Genomic DNA, 22,619 nt, shown 5'->3' with positions numbered 1-22,619 from the left:
GATAAAGTCAGTCCCGAGTATAGTTATTCAACAGTACAGATATATGTTTTCTCTCAAATATACCAGATTATTAAATGAATAAATGATTTTTGCTGTCATATGAAATGACGCCCTATTATATAATAGAGCAGTACTTTATCCACATTCTACAAAACAAACCTTTCATTCCATTTCCATTTCATCCTCTTTTCAACGAACAAAATCCAGCGTTTTGTATTTTATTACATTATGAGATACCACTAGCGTACCTACAAGGGGGGGGGGGTAGTCTGCCCCCCTGACGAGTCACAACCCATGCAAGGGACGTATCCCTCCCCCTTGACGAGTCACAAGTGATCACTGACGAGCTTGAAGACCTCATTTTTATGCTTGTCAGTTTTAAGATATCCTTTATTTGTGGTTGAAGACCTTTTTTTTTTGCTTGTCAAATTTTTGGGCGGACGAATTTGCCCCCCCTGTGGAAGTTCCTAGGTACGCCATTATGCGATACCATATTGAAAAATGCATGAAACCTGCTGATATATTAATAATCATTAAAAAACAAACAAGACCTGCAATTTGCAAAACACAACATTCTCTATCCTTAAGTTATGTCTCTAAAATAACAAACTATAAAGTAAAACAAAAACAAAAATGTTAAAACATTATACATGACTTTATATTCTATCATGATATTACTATTTTTTACTAAAATTCCATTTCAGTAATGCGATCGTTATGCACCATATCCAGACATCCCTAGATTATTGTATTACTTCTTTCGAATCTTCACTTTTTCATCAAGATCTTTTGCATGATGAACAAAAATAGATAATAATAATGATAATATAGGGTATTTATATTGCGCACATAATAATAATTATCCACATTGTTAGGGGCTCAAGGCGCTCCTATATTACCCGGGTAAGCTAGGCGTTCACAGCGCACACAGCTTCTTAAGGAATTACTTCCTACCGGTACCCATTTACCTCACCTGGGTTGAGTGCAGCACATGTGGATCAGTTTCTTGCTGAAGGAAATTACGCCATGGCTGGCTAGGATTCGAACCCACGACCCTATGTTTCAAAGTCCGGAGACCAATCCACTGGACCACAACACTCCACTACAAAAATCAATATTATTGTTTGAGTATACAATAGAAACTGGAGAGCGAGGACCTTTCAAACTATAAGCAACAAGTGGTTGTATACGAACGAACTCGTGGAAAATAAAACATTTTTTTTTCAACTAGCCCCGCCCCTCAAAAGTACACCAATGCTACTTTCTTTTATTTTCCACTCTTCCCAAATACACAAATGTATTTCTCCATGCCATACATCAGCACCCATGTGCAAGATGTTAGGGACTATAAAAAATCTTATCTTTGTGATCAGTGCGAAGCGTGCATGTGTATAGCAAACAACGCTCACAGTTTCCAGCAACGAAATAAAATCATTTTATGCAATAAAAATGATCACCGCCCATGACGGTTCATCAAAACTTGATGAGATAAAGACTTACAGCACTGATCTGTTAGCATCTGTGAATACTAACGTGGCTTGTATATCGTATTATAACAGAATTAGGAAGGGCGAGGATTTGGTCCCATGAAAAGTGTTCAGTCCATAAGTTTAATCACGTGCATGTTTTAATTTTTGGGATGTATACCGTCTAAGATATAAGGAACGGCCATAGTAAAACTGATAATTTTTCTCATCTTAAAATGTAAAATATAATAACACTCTTCACGGATTTAGCAAGAGCACCATTACTGTTACTTTGTAACCACTGGCGGATCCAGAGGGGGGGGGGGGCACATCCGATCCGTGCCCCCCTTTGAGAGGCATAATCAACATTTTTAATGTAAATGCCGTTTTTAGACAAGTGTGCCCCCTGAAAGCGAGGAAATTTTTTTTGCTTGCCAAGTTTTCCGAGGGAAAATGTGACCCCTTTTTGAAAATCCTGGATCCGCCCCTGTTCGTGATTACAATATAGAACTATTTTCGTGATGACACAATCATGCTAATGAAAAACATCTACAACGGGGTGTCATGTCAACACAATCGAACAAGTCGGTGTAAAAAAAAGAATTCATAATCGAATTTAATTCTAGAGTGATATCAATGAGAACAGATTAATTTAGCGTAAATGTATATATCAAAAATCAGAATAATTTCGACTCGCGATAGAGTTAATTCGATTCAACTTTGACCCCATGCACTGAACACTCTTCGCGCATGGATTCAACATAAATCCAGATCGACTATTGGGTAATGACCATTCGGACACGAATGTGTGTGTTGGTTCGGACACCGGTGTGTTGGCTCAGTTGGTATAGAGCGTCCGTCTCACAACCGGGAGGTCGGGGGTTCAAACCCCAGCCGCGTCATACCAATAGACGTTAAAAGATGGGAATTCCTGCTACCCTGTTTGGCGTTCAACAATTAAAGGGATAGAGCCTCGTCGATCTGGCGCTGCACGGTGGCTGCCGGGCCCACGATCAATTGGGCAAAGCAAATTTTCGGAGTATTTCATTTTATGTCTATTTCGAACAATAAATTATGGATTTTCATATTTTCATTTTCATTTTTCATGTTAATTTTTTTATCAAAGCTTTAGTGATTTAATTCAAATTTGTGGACATTTATAAATAGATATTTACGATAGAAATTAATCCAGGTTTTGACTGGTCACTAACTACAGCCTTTACAACCGACAATCATCCTTATACGATGAGATTTGTTCAGTAAGGTATATTCAAATGTATCTCCGTTGAATGTAGAAAAAAAATAGAGGGAGAAAAAATGTTAGACCTTTAATTAATTAACCATAATAATGATAACTGGAATTAGAAAAACAAAACATTGTGGGAATCATCAATTTGTATAGAAAGCGGCTGCTCAAAATAATATAACCGAATGCATTTCTAAATCCATCTCCAGTTCGAACATATGTGATTTAAGATTGGATTCACATGATAATACATCAACAAAGGCGTCATAAAAATTTAAAGTTCACAGTTTAACGCACTTGTAAACTAATGTTAAAGTCATGGGGTAAACTATGTAGAGGACATACGCATGTTCCCCCTAAATACTTTGTCCGGAGGGGTTGTAATAATTATACTCATGCATGCTTGCTCTGTGTGGTAGACCAAATCTGTATTGTTACAAACATTCGTGCCTATTCAATTCATCAGTAGAATAAAAAGATACATGACCTCATGAGGTAGACTGCGAAGTTTTAATTTCGCGATTTGTATCAATCTAAAGCAAATAACAATCTCTATGATTCTGTCGTGATTATAGTGAGTGAGTGCATACTGCATGCCTTGTATACTCTCGTGCGAACCAAACCACGTGAAATGAACTCATCCAAATCCACAAATGTTTTTAGATCGTTTAACCCTCTCGCCCCTCCCCGATCCCAGTCAATTCACCATTTTGAAACCCCTTCATTATTTTGTTAAAGCAGCACAATCTCATTTTCTCATTTATTTCGTGTTGATTATATTATACGCTGCAAAAACTGCGGTGTTGATTTAACACCAGCCCGGAATCTATATGTCCACACCAGAGAAGTATTGAAACAACACCAGTTTGGAATCAAACCGATGCTGTTTTAATACTAATTGGTGTTAAACTCCTATCTGGTGTTAGACCGAAACCAAACTGGTGCAGTTAACACTTCTCTGGTGTGGACATAATAGATTCCGGGCTGGTGTTAAATCAACACCGGTGCTTTTGCAGTCTATTGCCCCTATTTCGTTACAGATCTTATGCATTCAATTACAGATTATAAAATATTTTTAGGCTCCAATCGTCAAGTTCTCGACTGAAAAAAGAATGGAAACAATTCAATGAAAAACTAAAGCTTCGTCGTCATCCAACAGAACGATTATCATAAGTATATACACAGCAAAAACATGAAAAACTGTGGTGTTAACCGGTGTACATAGAGGACCACACCAGTTAATTTACACCGGTGTTATATTGCTGGTGTTAGTTTTACACCTATCATGCCTATAGGTGTTATTACAACACCTATACATTTACACTCTTTGGTGTTATGTTCAATCTCTAGGGTTTTATTTTAACACCTCAGGATGTGGTCCTCTATTAACACCAATTGGTGTCAGTTTTAACACCACATTTTTTTCAGTGTAAGTTCATCCGTGTGATCTCAAGGAAATACAACTTCTTACGTTAGAGGTGATATCTCCTTGGTGAGCTTACACACAGTAATTAAAAAAATTACAGAAAAATACAGAATCGTTAATGATTATGAATACTCTGCATAATTATATGCATTTAAACAGAACCCACACCTGTATGTTAAGAAGGAAAAGAAACCTTTGTTACGGGAAATTCGTAAGTTCTGTAATTTTGCAAACTTTAATATTTTTTTCAGTGTACCGTATGGGTTAAAGTTATGCAGTTTTTTGCAGGATTATTAAGAGAAAAATGCAAGCATTAGACATGTTAGACGGGGGGTCGCAGTTTGAACTTTTTCACTCAGTAAAATGTTTTCATCAGTAAATGTATTATGCGTTTATACGCAAGACAGTGATGAAATGAATACATTAACGTCTTTGTTATTAACCCTGCTCAATTCAATGAACGTATATATAATTATGTAAGCATATAAGGGAACACTTTCGTGCACATGCGCAGATTAAGAGAACATTGGGCAATCCTTAAAAACAACACAGAAATGATCCAACTTAATCTAAACAAAGGCCGGTAATATTCTTATTTGAATACTAATACCAAGCCATGAAAATTATATTTTATTATCACTTTCCATCCTTGGTCATATATACAGTTCCGGATTAATGGCTATAGCTGACTGTAAAATAATAGGACAAATATTAAATGCTGGAGAGGGCATACCCTCAGTTTTTACAGGTACCCCTTTATTTTCAACCATCTCCTTTCCAAAACGCGATTGCAGAAAGGCTGACCAAAATATAAATGCAACCTTACTACGTATTGTTTTTCGTAGGGAATAAATTTCCCCGTATGAAATTTAAGAACGACATGCCCGCATGTTATTCGGCGCCAATGAAACTATTCACTTTCATTGGTCCGTAGCGTGAAGACCACAGTTTCGTTGTTGTAATTGTAATTTTCTAAAGTTTCAATGTTTCGTTTGATTTAATTGTATGTGTATTTATATTTCAACAAACACATGGTTCTTACGATTATGATATTTGAGACATTGTGTTTATTATTATTGTATTAAAAGTACTTCATTGTTTATTCAAATTTCTTTTTAAGATTTAAGAACACTATCATGCAAGACAGCATAATACAGTGCTTTATAGTAAACGAATGTATTAAATTGCATAATGTATTTCAGATAACGAAACGAAATCAAATGCAAATGGAATTTCTGGGTCAATACGAAGGCCCATATTTTCATTAATACAATATCCATTAAACTAGTACCTATGAACATAACAGGCTAAAGATAATTTATAACTTCTTGAAATGTTGAATTCTTACTTCTTTAACTTAAACTTAATAAAAGACATTTAAAATGATATACATGCTGAGAATATTGCTCTCTGATTGGTGAAAATTGAGTCACGTGATTAAATATGGCTACATCAAAATCGTATCTGAAATGAGAATTTGTCTGAATATTTTCACCAAAGGTAACTATTTATAGGGAATGCGCAAGAAAGAATTTGTAATTATCGATAATATTGAAATTATATTTTTACTTGGTGCAAGAGAGAAAGGTCTTAAAATCGAACACATTGGACGCTGTTGATAAAGCAGAAGCTCGAACTAAAGCTTTGACTATAATAAAAAGTGCGCTTTTATTGTTAATAATGATAATAACAAAATTAGATATTTTTTATTTAAGGTTAAAAGTGATGAAAAGTAGGGCCTACAAGCGCGATAAATACAAAAATAAAACATCTCAAAATGATTGTATCCTAGTGTTTGCAACTCTGACCCAGCAGAAAAGAATATTAATTTTTGTTTTAATAGAAAAAAAAACTAAAGTTCTCATAATCTAGTTACCGGCTGAGATAATATTAACGGCCCTGTGTATATACCAGTAACATTCAAAGTACCATTGGTTATGTAATGACATGACGCAAAAGCTTGTAGGAGAAGGGGTATGTGCTTGAGGGAAAGGATGTGAAAGTATCCCTCAACCCAGGTGCACAGACACACTATATATCGCCTATATTGTTATTGAATCCGGGATAGTATTTTCGTAGTATGATCAGTTCTTTTATATTTCATTACTTTGATCTCTCCGGGGTATAGTGTGAGGGGAAATTTTCTTTGTGTTTTTTTTTCTCATCATGTTTTCATTTTATTTTGTTTGTAAAGGATTTTGAATCGTATTATCTTCAAATATCAGTCTATACCAAGATAGATGAATTGCAAGATAACAAATATCATTTTACTTTTTGTCTTAATGAATTTTAGTTGGAATGATTTTTGTTAACCCATTACACAACTTGATGCTGTATATTTGGGATTTCATCGCCGAAATTAAATGGATTCTAACTGGGCAGAGCAATGCCTTATATATATTTTAACAGCGCATCCTACATTGTAACTAATCCATTTCAAGTTTTTTTTATATATAATAATGGGCATTTATTTTCATATATTTTACTTAGGAACTAAACAGATCCCAGAGGAAGACCAGCTTTTTTTAAATATCACATTATTTTGTTTTTAAATTTTCTATTCTTATCCTGATTTATTTTTGGCTTTTATGTTATATGTTATGCTATTCGATTTTTGTTTATAATGTCAGGCTTAATAATAATGATGTGTTTGATCTGATTGCATTCATATTATGAGGAGCCCACAATATACAAGCCTAGCTTTTTAGTAGGATCCTCCATTTTCACAAATTATAAATCACAATTTCTTTACACATGATTATTTTATATGGAACTCTTTTATAACATGTCTTTCTCAAGTTGATTTTATGACATTGATATATTTTTTATGATATTTATTTGATTTATATTTTGTTGAGAATGAAATAAATGAAATGAAAAATGAAATATTATGATTGATTTTTTTATGCTGATCAGGCCACTCTGCAAAGGCCTATATATTCAAGAATAATATAAACAGATCAATAAATCACCCTGTCATTGCAAAAATTCGTTATATTTTCTTACTGTATATGTAATTTCATCCATTCTCTTTAGCGTGCCTCGACCTCCCTTATGTTAAATCTTACTTTGTAGTTTATTTTAATGATATTGTCCTGACTTGATAAACGGACAACGCCAATCGGGTAAAGCGACCATATGGCCAACCAGTCATCGCCAACATGATTATGCACTTAAACTTTACGTATCGTTCAATGTAGTCAAAGTTTTCTCATGTAATAGTTATGATAAGTGGATATTCATGCACGAAGGCGCTGTATACCATATTGCATGGCCAAACGGCTACCGCGTATCATACTTTATTCGCCATTAACAATACTTCAAAAGTTTATTGTCATAGATCCGCATGCTAATCGCAAATGCGAAGAAGGTGCGGTGGGAGAAATTGAAGACAAAAGATGAATTATTGAATGAAAAAAAAATCAAAGTGGCGGTCCGTTTTATACTTTGGAAGAGATTCAATACAATGTTTTTGGGATAAAGCGCGGCAACATGAAACGCGAACGAGAAGGATCCTTTTTCGGGTAGGAGTGTACGGGGTCTGTGGGGGTAAGATTGTCCTGTTTCGGAGATCATCTAACTAGAAACTTAAATTGATAATATCGAAATAAGTGAAATAAACTGCCCGATTTTGAAAGTTATCATTAATATTTCAGTAAATTATCCCCTGCCTTTTTTTGTTTTTGTAGATATCTAACTTTTTACGCGAAATTAGTAATGGTTCTCTTGCCCTCAAAATGGAATATGAAATATAGTTACTTTGAAGATTGTTATCCTTTTCTGCAAAGCTAAATAAAACAATGGGCCAAAGAAAAGAAATATATGTGAAAATGTAGAATAATGGCACCAAACGAATAATGGATGATTAATGGGAAGTTTATTTTAATGATAAGCTGGTGATAAAAGAAAAAAAATCGAGAAGGGTGGCTTGGTTTGACGAAATTTATATGAAGAAATTAATTATTAATTGTAATATTTATACGTCATAATACACTGTAAAAACTGTGGTGTTAAAACTGACACCAATTAGTGTTAATAGAGGACCACACCCTGAGGTGTTAAAATAACACCCTAGAGATTAAACATAACACCAAAGAGTGTAAATGTAACAACCATAGGTGTTGTAATAACACCTATATAGGTGTAAAACTAACACCATCATTTTAACACCGGTGTAAAATAACTGGTGTGGTCCTGTACACCGGTTAACACCACAGTTTTTGCTGCGTAATTGTCCAATCTCCTGTGATAAGAATTCAAATTCCTATTTTTCTAACGGTTCGTGATGATGTGAGTTCGAAACAGCGGTGTCATGACCCAAAATAATTGAGGGGCCAGATATTAATTATCAATATTGATAAAAAATTGCGAGCGAGCGAAACAACCTTACAAAAACCTAACTTTTTTGATAGATTTTACATAATATTCATAAATATTATACTCCTTCTCTCTTTCCTATTATTCTCTTGTTTCTTTGTTCTTTTTTACGTGGTCGTTAACTTCATTATTATTGTTATTATTATTATTATTTTGGTGGGGGCTCCACCCCAAGCCCTCTCTCCAATGGTTCAAAGTAATGTGTCTGATACTGAATTCACCTTTAAATTCTTGTTCAATCTATCGAGAAAAAAAAGAGTTTCATGGGATTCATATCTTGCCTTATTGGGCTAATAACGTTACAAATTAACAATTGGAATATCCATAACCGTCAATTATTCTTTGAAAAGTTTTCATAAATCTTTCAATAATTATCTTTATCGTTATCTTTTAAGTTTTACTAAAACTATGTTTGCGTCAGCGTGAACTTAGCCTTCAGATTTCAAAAAGCACGAAAATGGTGTATAAAGTGTTAAACATTATTCACGCCAAACTAGAGAAAACCTGATGATAAAAACAATAATAATACCATTAATAATCATAATAAACAAAGTTATTGATGACGATCGCGAATATGCCCATGATATATTCAAGCAAAATATGGCTTACATCATAGTTTGCCGCTGCATCCCCCTTTAAGTTTTCCTTGACACCATGTATTTATGTATAACTCTGATTACAAAATCGTGACTTTGTTACGTACTTGCCATGTTATTGTTATGTTCATGAATTGTAAATTTATTTTGCATATCCAATCCGATAAATGCAGACAGAAAAACCTGCCCCCCCCCAAAAAAAAATGATCTAAAACACCAGAACCAACTGTAATTTTAATTTCACCGTAAATTCTGAAATCTAAATACTTAAAACGTGGGAAAAGAATTGTTACACCCTACGAACCGATTAACGGACTAACACCATGCATAATAACATTCCCTTTTAAACGTGTGAGAACATGATGGTGATAAACTTCTCGTGTAGGTCCTTAATCAATCGTTTTAAAAACCTGATTACAATAATCTTTTATATTCCATTGTCAGAATCATGCATTTAGTCGCACCAACGAAACAAACCCGAAGGTCAAGTTTAAAACATGGACTATCTCATTCATGTACCGTTATACACGCATTTAGCGCGATGTATACGCCGAGGCGTGAGAAAACGTATTGTCTGCATTATGTTTGCGTTGAGCTCAGTATAATAGTGTCTGGAAAAAAAATGAACTCCGAAACGGGAGTTTATTGTAGACTGATGAGCTAATGAAGAAAGGGTGTGACGGCTTAAGTGGCTGTTTGTCAACAAAATTCAATGGCCTAAGTAAGACATGTAAGTCTATTATACTTATTGGTAATGTTATCGTGGGAAGACTAATGAACCGACTCTCTCACCTTGGACGTAGGAAGTGTACACAAAACATGAGAGAGAGAGAAAAAGAAAAAAAAATCAGTTGAAACTATTTTTTTCTTCTTCCTATGTCATAGAAAGCGTCCGTTGAAAATCAGAAAGCTTTGCAGATTTCGCAGCCGAGTCCGTGCTCCGGAATCTTCTCTCCCCCCAACATTGCGCCCTTGCACAGTAAAAGTAATCTATTTCCCCCCAAATCAGGAAAGTCTGCACCAAGAAACAGATGGATGGGATGTAGCAAGAGAGACTAATGACAATTTACCATGTTTAACAAGTCCATGTGCTTTGTTCGGGGTGTCTGTAGGGGAGGTGATAGCCCGATTCGAACCCTAGAATTAAATCGTGACTCAATGATTATTAGGTATAAACAAATAAAATAATTATATGAAATAAAAGAAGTATCTATTTCTGTTTATACTGCTCGATATCTACATTAGAATTACAGAGCAGAAAGATCATTGCGTCGATTCGCGATTCGATTCCCCCTTGTCGCCCAACTTCATCAATAATGCCATGAATGTTAAATTGAATAATGAAAATTTCAGAATGATATAACCTAATAATCCTTCCTTGAGTGACTATCATGTAGAACTCTTTATAAAGTATTGATTAGTTTTCTTCATTCGATTTATCTCGCTTCATTGCGTTAGGAGTTTTTAATACTTGATCATTTTGGGGGGAACCTACATCTACAAGCTATGCTTTTTAATAAGTTCCTCATATTCAAGATATTGTATTTCTTTGTAAAACACAATTATATATATTTTTATCATCTTCTCATATGTTCAAAATGTAAGTTTTTATGAAATGTGAAACAATAAATCAAATCAAATCTTACCCGTCCTTTACCTTTTAATAATCATTGCGTATTTTCATGATTTTCATCTACCATGTCTACAGTGGCCGATCTACAAAATGAATTTCATAGTATTTTAGCTTTTAAGGCAACATTACACTGTAAAAACTGTGGTGTTAAAACTGACAGTTGGTGTTAATAGAGGACCACAGAACCAAGAGATTGAACATAACACCAAAGAGTGTAAATGTAACAACCATAGGTGTTGTAATAACACCTATAGGTGTAAAACTAACACCACCAATTTAACACCGGTGTAAAATAACTGGTGTGGTCCTCTATGTACACCGGTTAACACCACAGTTTTTGCTGTGTATGATAGTCATGATAGTGTTGCCATATCATTTTACTCTCAGAGAGAGAGAGAGAGGGGGGGGGGGGGGGTTGAAATATTTAACGTCAGAGTGGGTAATAGCCTATTTCCTGCATCATCGTTAATATTTATAGTAAAATGAAAAAATGTGCTGAAAGAGCATTAAAGATATTGAACATGAACATTTAAAGACAAAGCTCGTTAATTTTGAGGAGAATTTCAGTTCGATGTGTTCATGATGTTCAATGAGTATAGAACAGAACGATTCTAACACGTTAAAATCATTGCAAACAAAAAAGGGGAAAATACCCGTTTATAGGGGGCAAAACTAAGGCAAGGAGCGATCGCCCTCATTTTCTCAAATAATGATAAAAAACACCGAAAGAGGACAAAGGGGAGGAAAATGAGAAGGAAAAGGAAATAAAATGACGTCACAAATATCTTATGCTAATCCAAAGCTGAAAAACTCATTGGAAATTCTTCAGTTTATTCACTTGCCAAAAAACCCCCCGAACAAGAACAACTAAGGAATTTTACATCTGTGAATATTGAAATAGCGGATTCTACGGGCATGACGGGTGGATACCAATCTTACCATACTACTCCCCCGACCCGATCGGCAGAGCCAACTACTCAAGAACCCGCAGAAAATATCCAGCTCCAGCAAAAAAGTCGGCTGGCGGATCGGTTTTCATAATGAAAATCTTGAGCAATATGTAACATATAGGTTTCGGTATACGAACTGAATTAAAAGGGCAAATTATTGTGCCAAGGGGGTATATACACTAAAAAGAAAAAAAAATAATCAACAGAAAAAAATACAAAAGTACTTGATATTGCCTATAATATCATAAGAAGATAATATTTGAAATAAGTTGAAAATGAAAATAACCTCCTGCCAGTGCATGATAATGTTATGATAATTGCTAATCGTTACATTTTCTTATAATGAATGCAATAAATTAACATTTTGGTAGCCTATATGGAATATATGAATAATTACAATTTTGTCGAATTATTGACTAACAGTTGATCAAAACACCACCAACCATTATTGGTTGCAATAAAGCCCAAACCTTGTTGGTTAAAGGACAAGTCCACCCGAACAAACATTTGATTTGAATAAAAAGAGAAAAAATCCATCAAGCAATTTCATTTAAACCGGATGTGAAATAAGAAAGCTATGACATTTTAAAGTTTCACATTAATTTCACAAAACAGTTAAATGCACATCCTGTTCGGTATGCAGTTGAGGACATCATCTACTCACTATTTCTTTTTTTATTCTATTATGAAATATGAAATATTCTAATTTTCTCCGCATTGTCAAGTAAAACAATGAGTAATACCTCTCTGAACATGTAGAACTATAACATTGTTTGATACTATATGGTTCTGTGAAGTTGGTCCTTATTGTCAAATATGTAAAAACTGAAATATTTTGTAATTCAAACAATAAAAACAAAAGGAATAGTGAGTGAGGGATCGACTGTATATCATTTGCACATCACTGAGTTTTACATCACTGTTATGTGAAAAATAAGCGAAACTTTAAAATGTCATAACTTTCTTATTTTACAACCGATTTTGATGAAATTTTCAGCGTGATGCTAGTTCGATTTTTCTCTATTTATTCAAATCAACAGTATTCTGGGGTGGACTTGACCTTTAAAGCTCTACCAACCATTTTTTATTATACGTGAATACAGTTTCACATTTAAAAATAATTATTTGCTGATGGGCTATAATTATTTTTGGTTAAAGTACAAATTACAAACTTTAGGTTAAAACAAAACAACATGTACAATGTATAGATGGGATCGTTTTAATCAATAGTAGGTCCAAGGTTGGAATATATTTTAACCAGCTTTTGGGTTGGCTAAACCATACCTGAGAGTTCACTTAGGTAAAGACCAATGAAACCAGTAAGTTATAAACATCATTCATCGTTATTAACTTGAAATGTTTATTACGCATTATAAGATGATTGATACAATAAGTTAACTTTAACAGCGATGTGCTAACTCTATCAGTATTGTCTGTTGGCGGTCTTCATCTAGTTTTTAATAAATAAATTTTTTATCCATAAGACCGATAAATTACATATCTGTTCCGTCACATGATGCAGCCCGTCGCGTGTGGGAGGACACCTGGCCGGCCAGCACCCGTGCCTCTTCACTCTGAAATCATCATTAAACCCGTCAATCATGTCAATCATAATGCATAGCTATTCGGGTCTCATCTACATTTCTTGATGGAACAATACTTGACAATCATTATGTCCCCTTGAATCAATAACAACAGTTCCAGTCTTTGCATTTTGCAACAAGTTATTAAAAGCGCCATCAAAATTTTGGTTTCTGGGTGCGATTGATGTGTCCCCACGCGTGCACATGCGCGAGTGAGCAACCTTGTTGCATTTTGTGCATTGTGGGATCTCGACCTTGATATTGAAAACTTTTAAACGACTTTGTTTGCAGATTTATACGCATTTTAATCAACTACAATCACTGTTTTCCTTATTCCTACACGGTTAATATGCTGTAGATATCGAAGCCTATATGTGACAAATGAAAACCCGCAAAGGTAGAAACAATCCGATGTCATTTTACAATAGAATAGGACAATGCCACAATAACCGCACGAGCATCTCATCCGAACTCGGAGATGATTATACGCGAGGTTGGTGTTAAACAAACGGCCAAAAATGTGGCGAGGATTGAGAATGAAGATTTAATGATTCGAATCTATTTTTCTACCACACAACATAATCTTTTAATCTAGGTGGATCTCCGATTCTCAAGCTGGCATAACGAATTGCTTGTCTGTCGAGACTCACTTCATTAATGAGTCAAGTCTGGCCCTACAAGTTTATTTGAACAAATTAAAACAGGTTTTAAAAAGATCGATCAGATATAAAAGAAAAAAAAATAAGCCATTCATCATTTTGCCTGTTTTCACAAAAAGCTTGCACAATTGAAATATACCAATCGAGAAATGAAACAGCTTATATATATTCTAACACTCACGATTTCTTCAATAATTCATCATGAATTGTAATGTAACATCATTTTTATATAATTATATTTGACAGTAAATGCTGCTCTTTGGTTAAAAAGTGACAATTCCACATTTTCAGTGATCATAATTAGGATATGAATATTTCAAATTTTGTCATTTGGTCCCTCATTTACAGCATGCGCATACCGATCAGAATGTGCATACTATTTATTCTTATTAAATGAAACTTTAAAATATATAAATTTTCTTTAAGTTTTTTTCTATTAATTTTCAGATTGATTCTTTTTGAATTTGTCTCTAAAATATAAGAATTTTTAGGTGCTGGCCTATATACTTGGCCTTGGTTTATTTTCATTTGGTCCAGTCCCAATTCGTCCAACTGCCAACTCGTCTGCTATCATTTGGTCTACCATTCAGTTCGTTCACTATCCACATGGTCTAACTGCCATTTCTCCCACTCACCATTTCGTCTTAGTGGGTCTTATATATAGCCATTTAGTCCACATTCCATTTGGTCTAATTGGACTAAGTGTTAATTGGGCGAAATGAATTAAAATTAAATGGATATTAGACCAACTGTCTATTAGACGAAAGGTCATAGACGAACTTGTGATTAGACGAAGTGAAGATTGGACCAAATAGTCGTTTGACTAACTGTTGATGGACAGAATGGCATTAGACTAAATGAAGGTAGACTATGTTGGGACTGGACGAGTTGAAAGCAAACGAATTGGCAATTTACATAATTATATAGCCTTGGACTTTCACATACACTGCAAAAACTTCGGTGTTGATTTAACACCAGCCAGGAATGTCCACATCAGACAGGGGCGGATCCAGCTTTCGCCAATAGGGGGGGCCGAAAAATATTTTCAGCAACATTTTTCTCGATTGGCCGCCATAATTCTATTTTTTGTTGGTTTTTCAGGGGGTAGTCATAACTGAAGACTGAAGTTTTGAGTAAATGTTAGTTTCTATTGTTATAAACAAGATAAGGTATCTCATGTGGTCATAATATATAATGCGAGCGCGAAGCGCGTGCAAAAAAATTCTTTGATATTTTATGTCCTTATAGAACTGAAGATTCTGAGCAGTTTTTATAATCATGAACAAAGATAAGTATCCAACTAAACAATGCGAGCGCGAAGCGCGATCCGAAACGTGAAAATTAAGGGACTCAATTAGGACTGTTTTTAGTGATTAATGAAGAGGATCCAAGTATCATCAATTAAATAATGAGAGTGATATTCCGACCTGAAAACTGGACGGTCTATAAGCGCGTTTTTATTTAAAATTAAAGAACAAGCTTGTGTGTCTCAAACAATTAAATGCAAGCGCGAAGCACGAGCTTAATTTTTTGATATACTGACATGATACAGGAGCATTTTGACAAATTTTGGAAAGAATTTCCAAAGAGGATAGGTATCTTACAAATAAAACAATGCGAGCGCGCAGCGCGAGCTGAAAATTTTGATATAACAATTTGTGTAAATCAATCAAAATAATGAAAGCCTGATGTGTGAGCTAAAATATTGTGTGCAAATTGATTTCAGAACTGGATATATAAAGTGCCATTTAATCCTCTTGAATGGGATTCATTACACAGGCAATGCGAGCGCAATGCGCGAGCGAAATTTTTTTATATAAAGTCTATTTTCCAATTCTTCCCCTCATCTTTTTCTTGTTTCCTTTCGGGGTCGGGCCGGCCGTTACGAGGCTGTAAATTACACATCATGGCTATAATAGCTCTTTCTTACTGTTCTTCCTGCTTTTCGTAGTTTCTATCAAGATAAAGAGTACATTTTTTTCTGCAGGTTGTCAAAAAATAGGGGGGGGGGCCGGGGCCGGCTAGGCCCCCTCCTGGATCATCGCGCCTGTCAGAGAAGTATTGAAACAACATCGGTTTGGAATCAAACCGATGCCTTTTTAATATCAATTAGTGTTGTATGAACACCTTTCTGATGTTAAACCAAAACGAAATTTAATTAGTATTCAAACTTGATACTCGATCACAAAAATAAATGCATTTCATTTACATCGAACTATTGCGTCTATCATTTCATTTTAATGTTTTATGCATGCCTGCACTTATGAATGTGAAGAGCCTCTTGACAAAATTTTCAATTATTTGAACCTCTATACCACCAAGCAATTGCTCGTGCTCTTATTTCATTATTCACCGTCAGACCGTGTGTCTATAAGTTACGTTATCATCTTGCTTGGAAATATGATAAATATTTAGATAAATATTTTTTAGACATTTTAAATGACATCACTTTCGCTTTTTTTACTACCATGTTATTATGCTCAATTTTCTCCTCCTATAGCCCTACATCTTGTATAAAGAAACTGTTTGAAAAAAAAAATAGAGACCGTATTCATGCATTCTGTCCATTCTGTGGTAAGTCCAACGACCACCAGTCCGATTCTAGTTAAAATCTAAATATCTCATACAAAATTAAACTTGTAAAAAATACACCAAACTGGCCGAATTGGAGCCCCAAACACTCACTCCAATAGTGACACAGTTTTATCGTATTCGTCGGAAAGTCCTCGGCGGCTAGACTCGGCTTGATAGCCAAAGCAACATACCCTGCGAACAGTCTACCATAATATTTCACGACATATGCGGCGCAAAGGAGTAGTTTTTTTAAAAATACTTTCACAATTATTGCAGATTATATTTCAAACGAACGAACTCGTGCATGAACTACGTACTCTTGTAGTACATTCGAATTATCAGATTATGAAATAAATACAACCTAAAGAGGAGACACAATTTGGATCTCAAAACAGATGTTTAACCTTGCGTTCAGAACACTGCAAAAATACGGGTGTTAATTTAACACCAGCTCTATAGATAGGAAAACACGAGGTGTTAAACAGTCCCACTTCGGATTTAGGCTAACACCAGATAGGCATTTAAACAACACTAATCAGTGTTAAACCAATATCGCTTTGATGTTTAACTGGTGTTGTTTCAACGCTTCACTGGTGTTTTGCCGAGATACCGGACCGGTGTTAAATCAACACCGGTTGTTTAGCAATGAAGAATCCCCAAATTTCCCGGGTCAAAACATTCTACTATATTATATTTCCGGGAGAAAATATATAGTCCTACAATTTGATATTTATGTTGGCAACGTATTCCTGTATTATTTTGTTTGTTTTCTATTTCTAACAAGAGCTCTATATACTGTTTATTATTCATCTTTTAATTTTGACATTTTTCACTTGTGGTTATAATAATGTTAACATTGTTTCTATGTAATGTACACTCTTTATGGATCAACCAATCGATTTAAGATTGATTACAAATTTAACATTTTTTTTTGGGGGGGGGGTAACGGTTCTCCAAGCTGGGTATACATTTCCCCCTTATTGTGCAATATTTACGTTTTGGGGGTAAATTTCAATGCAACAAAATTTACACAGTATTATAGGTATAAATAATATTGGGCAAACTTTTTTTATGCATTTTTTTTTCATTTTACCCGCAGTTTGTTGTGGTTATAAAGCCTCACGGTAAAGATAATTGTCAATGTCAATAATGTTCATACAATATTCATTGCATCATGAAAGTTATGACGCGCATTTTGTGTCTTATAAGTCCAAAATAAAGCGATTCTGAGAAAAACAGAACAAGTAAAAACGTAATTAATCTCAGCAGTTATAGGAAACCAGGCTAAATCAATCAAAGAGGGCATAAATCAAATACGTGCAATGAAAAAATACAATGCTATAACTATTAACTATTGTTTTAACACAATGGCCACGCGAAGATTGCAATTATAGACATAGGAACATCGCGCCATTTAACAAAATCGCGCGCGCTCAATAATCGGCTTAATTCCGAATGCGACTCCGATGCTGGGCGCTGGAACTGATATTTTGCTTTTTCTAATGTTTGTAAATGTGCACATTTATTTATTAAAACAACGAATTATCTTCATCTTATTCACGCTGTATTCGTTCATGCGGCTGTATTTGAGACCCGCGTTTCGAGAAAATGAAGATTTTAATATATGCGCAGCTGTCATCGCCTTTTGTTTTGCGATATTATACCTAAAGATAAGATGCCTTTATGTTGTAACGCCAACACCGATGTAGGATTTTGGACTTTATCACATCAAAAATATAATTACGACTGAAATAACTTTGATCTCATTTCTGAACACAAATCAATTCGGCAATTACGTAATCCGGTACACATTTAAGACAAAACTACGCTCTACGAAAGAATTGGTATATAAGATTAACCAATGCGTTGGTGATTTTTTTCCGACCGACAAAACAGTCAAAATAGATTAAACTAATCGTTTAGAGTCTATCAGATTTTTTTATATTGAACATTGAGGGGTTACTTTGTCCAGCCATTTTCAAGAATGCACTCAAATTTAACGGAATAATTAGCGGCACAATTGATATTCTATTGAAAAAATTAGATGTTTCATAGTTAGGGGAACCATCTAGTCAGTTAAACCAAGTAGGATCCATGGTTAAAGGACAAGTCCGACCCAACAAAAACTTCATTTGAATAAAAAGAGAAAAATTCAAAAAGCATAACACTGAAAATTTCATCAAAATCGGATGTAAAATAAGAAAGTTATGACATTTTAAAGTTTCGCTTCATTTCACAAAACACATATGCACATCTCGGTCGGTATGCAAATGAGGGAAGTGATGACATCACTCACTCACTATTTCTTTTGTATTTTATTATATGAAATATTAAATATTTTGATTTTCTCGTCATTGTCTTGTGAAATAAAGTTTCATTCCTCCCTGATTATGGAATTCCATTATTTTAGCATTTTGTGTTTCAGGCAAGGAGGTCTTAATCATCAAATTCGTAAAAAATGAAATATTGTATAATTCAAACAATAAAAAACAAAAGAAACAGTGAGTGAGTGACATCACCGACTCTCTCATTTAGATGTAACTGGCTCGTTCATATAACTATTTTGTTAAAAACAAGCGAAACTTTGAAATGTCATCACTTTCTTACTTTATCTGATTTGATGAAATTTTCAGCATTGTGCTTGTCTGATTTTTCTCTATTGATTCAAATCAATATTTTTTGAGGTGGACTTGACCTTTAAACAATATTCATATTGACAAGAATCTAAATTTTTGTATATTCTGCCTCTCCGATTAGATATCTTTTCAAATTTGAATAGATTTTTTAAGAGAGGCACGGGAGATGGATGAAGTCGTTTGGAATACTGTGCTTAAATGAATGAATGAATATTTATGGAATAAGAAAATATAGCATATATTTTGATTTGTCTCTGTAATTTGCATTATTTAAATCATGATTTCATGTTGCCTACACATTCCGGTTTATTTCCAATTCGTCTAAAGCCAATTCGTCCAATTGCCAACTCGTATACTATCATACCAATGGTTCGTCCACTATCCGCATGGTCTAATTGCCAATTTCGTCTAATCATGTTTGTCCAATAGTCATTTAGTCCATGTACCATTTGGTCTAATTGGACTAAGTGTTAATTATGCAAAATGAATGAAAACGAAATGGATAATAGACCAACTGGTTATGAGACGAAGAGATGATTGGACCAAAATGGTTATTGGACCTAATGGTTTTTAGACGAAATGTTGATGGACGTAATGGCATTAGACTAAATGAAAGTTGACCATGTGGTGAGTGGACGTGTCGGCAGTGGACGAATTGACAATTTACCTGCATTATGGGAAACATAATTATATTAAGCAAATAATGTCTTTGGAAACAAAATGCTTACAAAGGTAAAAGTGGATTATCATAATTTGATCATAGTTCCTCATGGAAAGACAGAAACCATGAATGATTGTTTCGGTGCTTTGCAATTGGCATTATCAACAACACTATTTGATTACAGACTCCTTAATGATTATCATCGGTGATAGACAAGTTTATAGATTCATTAAAAATATAGTTTACTTCTTGTTGTTTATTCCTACCGACAATTCGTGAATAATTACGTAGAAGAGTTTGAGATGACTTAAAGACATATGCCTAGCTGTTGCATTACCCTCACAGGCCCAAATACTTAATTTATCAAACATAGAGAAATACATAATTTACGTACCTTTTTGCGTTTCGGACTTGATGAAAACCAGACAGACCCCTGAAACGTATCAGAAACAAATACACCAACAATCAATTTTCTCGTATATTCCATAATCGTACCAAGAGTTCACCGAAATACACACGATGGTAAACTGTTCGCTCGCAAAAACCGAATGAATATTGTAAACGTGTAAAACAAATTGTTAAATAGTACTGGTTTGCCATAAAAATACATGGTACCTTTGTTTTTTATAAAAAAAAATAGTAGTGTAGTACCAGGACTAGAGAAATAGATTACATGCCAGTAAAATATATATATACGCCATGGATACATGAGGGTCTAAAAAACAACGTTCCAATTTAGTGATGCTTTATTTCTCCTTGTTATTAAGTGCGCGAAAATATGGCGGTATCGCTCTTCACAGGGAGTATGAATAATGTTGCCAGCAGAAAACGAAAAAGAAAGAAATCATATCGCTTGAAAAATGTATTTCATACCAGTATAATCATAATTTTTGCCTACCAGAGTATTTAACTCATACCAGCGTACTTTAGTAAATAGGTGAAATAATTATTGGTTTATTTTCAGAATTCAACTTGTCATCAATAATTAAAGAAACATTTAAAAAGTAAAATTATGATGTATTAAAAAGCTGAGTCAGGCAGGATTTAATATAGATATTACTGAGAATGAAATGATAGACCCAAATTTGATGGAAGATAAGATCAGAAACTATAAAAACCTATAAACCATGTTTCAGCTTAAAAAACCCCGTTATCTTACCTTCCAACACTTAAACAGCAAAGCAAGATCAGTGTTAGCTATTTTGCGGCAGAGAATCTACTGGATACAAATATAAAGGAAAACGATTGATGAAAAATTATATACCTTCTTCCCCCGCAGAATGCTATTTTGCATATTCAAATAACCTTTGGGGGAGAATCGGTATAAAGTGCATAAATTACATTTTACGTTGGAAGAACCACCAGCTTATTTTTCATATCGTGTGACGTGATACTTTTTCAGGCTGATATATAAAACTTAACGAGGCTGAAGCCATGGATCATGCCTATCACTTTTTCTCGACAATAACAATTTTCCATTTTGAATTCTCCTTTCTAATCTATATTTTGGTAGCTTTCTTTCCCTATATCCCGCCTGTATTATTTGCTTCTTGAAACCTCTTGAAACATGAACTTTATTCAACACTAACTTTCTACATTACCCCCTTCTTCCCCCCACCTCCCCCTTTCCACACTCTAAAAACAAATCAGTCAAAAACGACTAGTTAATAGGGTCAGCTGGGTGCAACTGTTATTCTAGTCATATTTGACTATTTTCTAGTCATATTTTAATTTATTTCTGACTAGAATAGGCTATAATTATGTAAGAAATGTGAATATCAGTGATTGCCATATCAGTTGCTCCCAGCTGACTATGTACTGGTCTAGTCAATTAAACTGATTTGTTTTAAGAGTGCACTCTCCCTCCTCTCTTCTTTCCTTCGTTCCCCTCATCCTTCCTCTCCCTCTTTTCCTCCCTCCTCCCATATTCTCTCTCTCCTCCTACCTCGGCCTCCAATTCCTCCCTCCTTTCCTCTTCCCTCACCTCCCATCTCTCCCTCCCTTCAGCTCCCCCTCTCTCCGCACCCCACCCCCTCCTCACTATACCCTTCCCTTTTTATCTTCCTTACCCACCCCTCAATCTCCCAGCCGACTAGATCAGCACGTTGTTATTGCCAAGACCATCAACACAACAACTTGCATTTAATGAAATTCAGAAAATCAAACAAGCAGAGCACTGAAAATTTCATTAAAATCGGATGAGAAACTAGAAAGTGATCTGGTGAAAATATTATGCTTTAGTAAATTTCTTCAATTTCATAAATTTTCTATGCAAGTGAGCGAGCATACAACATTACACATTAGTTACCTCTATTCTTAAAATATTCCAAATGTTCATTAAATAATCACGATAATAGTAAGACTTTTCTTGACTTCAGCTGAGAGTAAATATGATTTTTTTTCGAAATCTATTCCAAACAACTTATTTTAGGTTTCTTAGCCATTGAGGTATTGTTCTTTTCCATGCTGCATATGCAGTGGCGAATATCAATCAATCAATCAATCAATCAATCAATCAATCAATCAATCAATCAATCAATCAATCAATCAATCAATCAATCAATCAATCAATCAATCAATCAATCAATCAATCAATCAATCAATCAATCAATCAATCAATCAATCAATCAATCAATCAATCAATCAATCAATCAATCAATCAATCAATCAATCAATCAATGAATCAATCAATGAATCAATGAATCAATCAATCAATCAATCAATCAATCAATCAACCAACCAACCAACCAATCGATCAATCAATCAACCAACCAACCAACCAATCAATCAATCAATCAATCAATCAGCCTCT

The 22,619-nt window shown here is 34.5% G+C and overlaps 1 protein-coding gene across 1 annotated transcript in view; it reads right to left on the bottom strand.

Annotated features, from left to right (window-relative positions):
- LOC121430542 overlaps positions 1–20,418 on the bottom strand; it is a 29,514-nt gene extending 9,096 nt beyond the window's left edge. Inside the window, exon 1 of the mRNA XM_041627845.1 lies at positions 20,202–20,418. The gene's annotated coding sequence lies outside the window, so the exon portion shown is untranslated. The remainder of the gene's footprint in view (positions 1–20,201) is intronic.
- Positions 20,419–22,619: the final 2,201 nt, after the last annotated feature.

This window comes from Lytechinus variegatus, chromosome 17 (assembly GCF_018143015.1).
Source record: "Lytechinus variegatus isolate NC3 chromosome 17, Lvar_3.0, whole genome shotgun sequence".
NCBI classification, from domain to species: domain Eukaryota; kingdom Metazoa; phylum Echinodermata; class Echinoidea; order Temnopleuroida; family Toxopneustidae; genus Lytechinus; species Lytechinus variegatus.
This window is presented reverse-complemented; position numbering and strand designations above follow the sequence as displayed.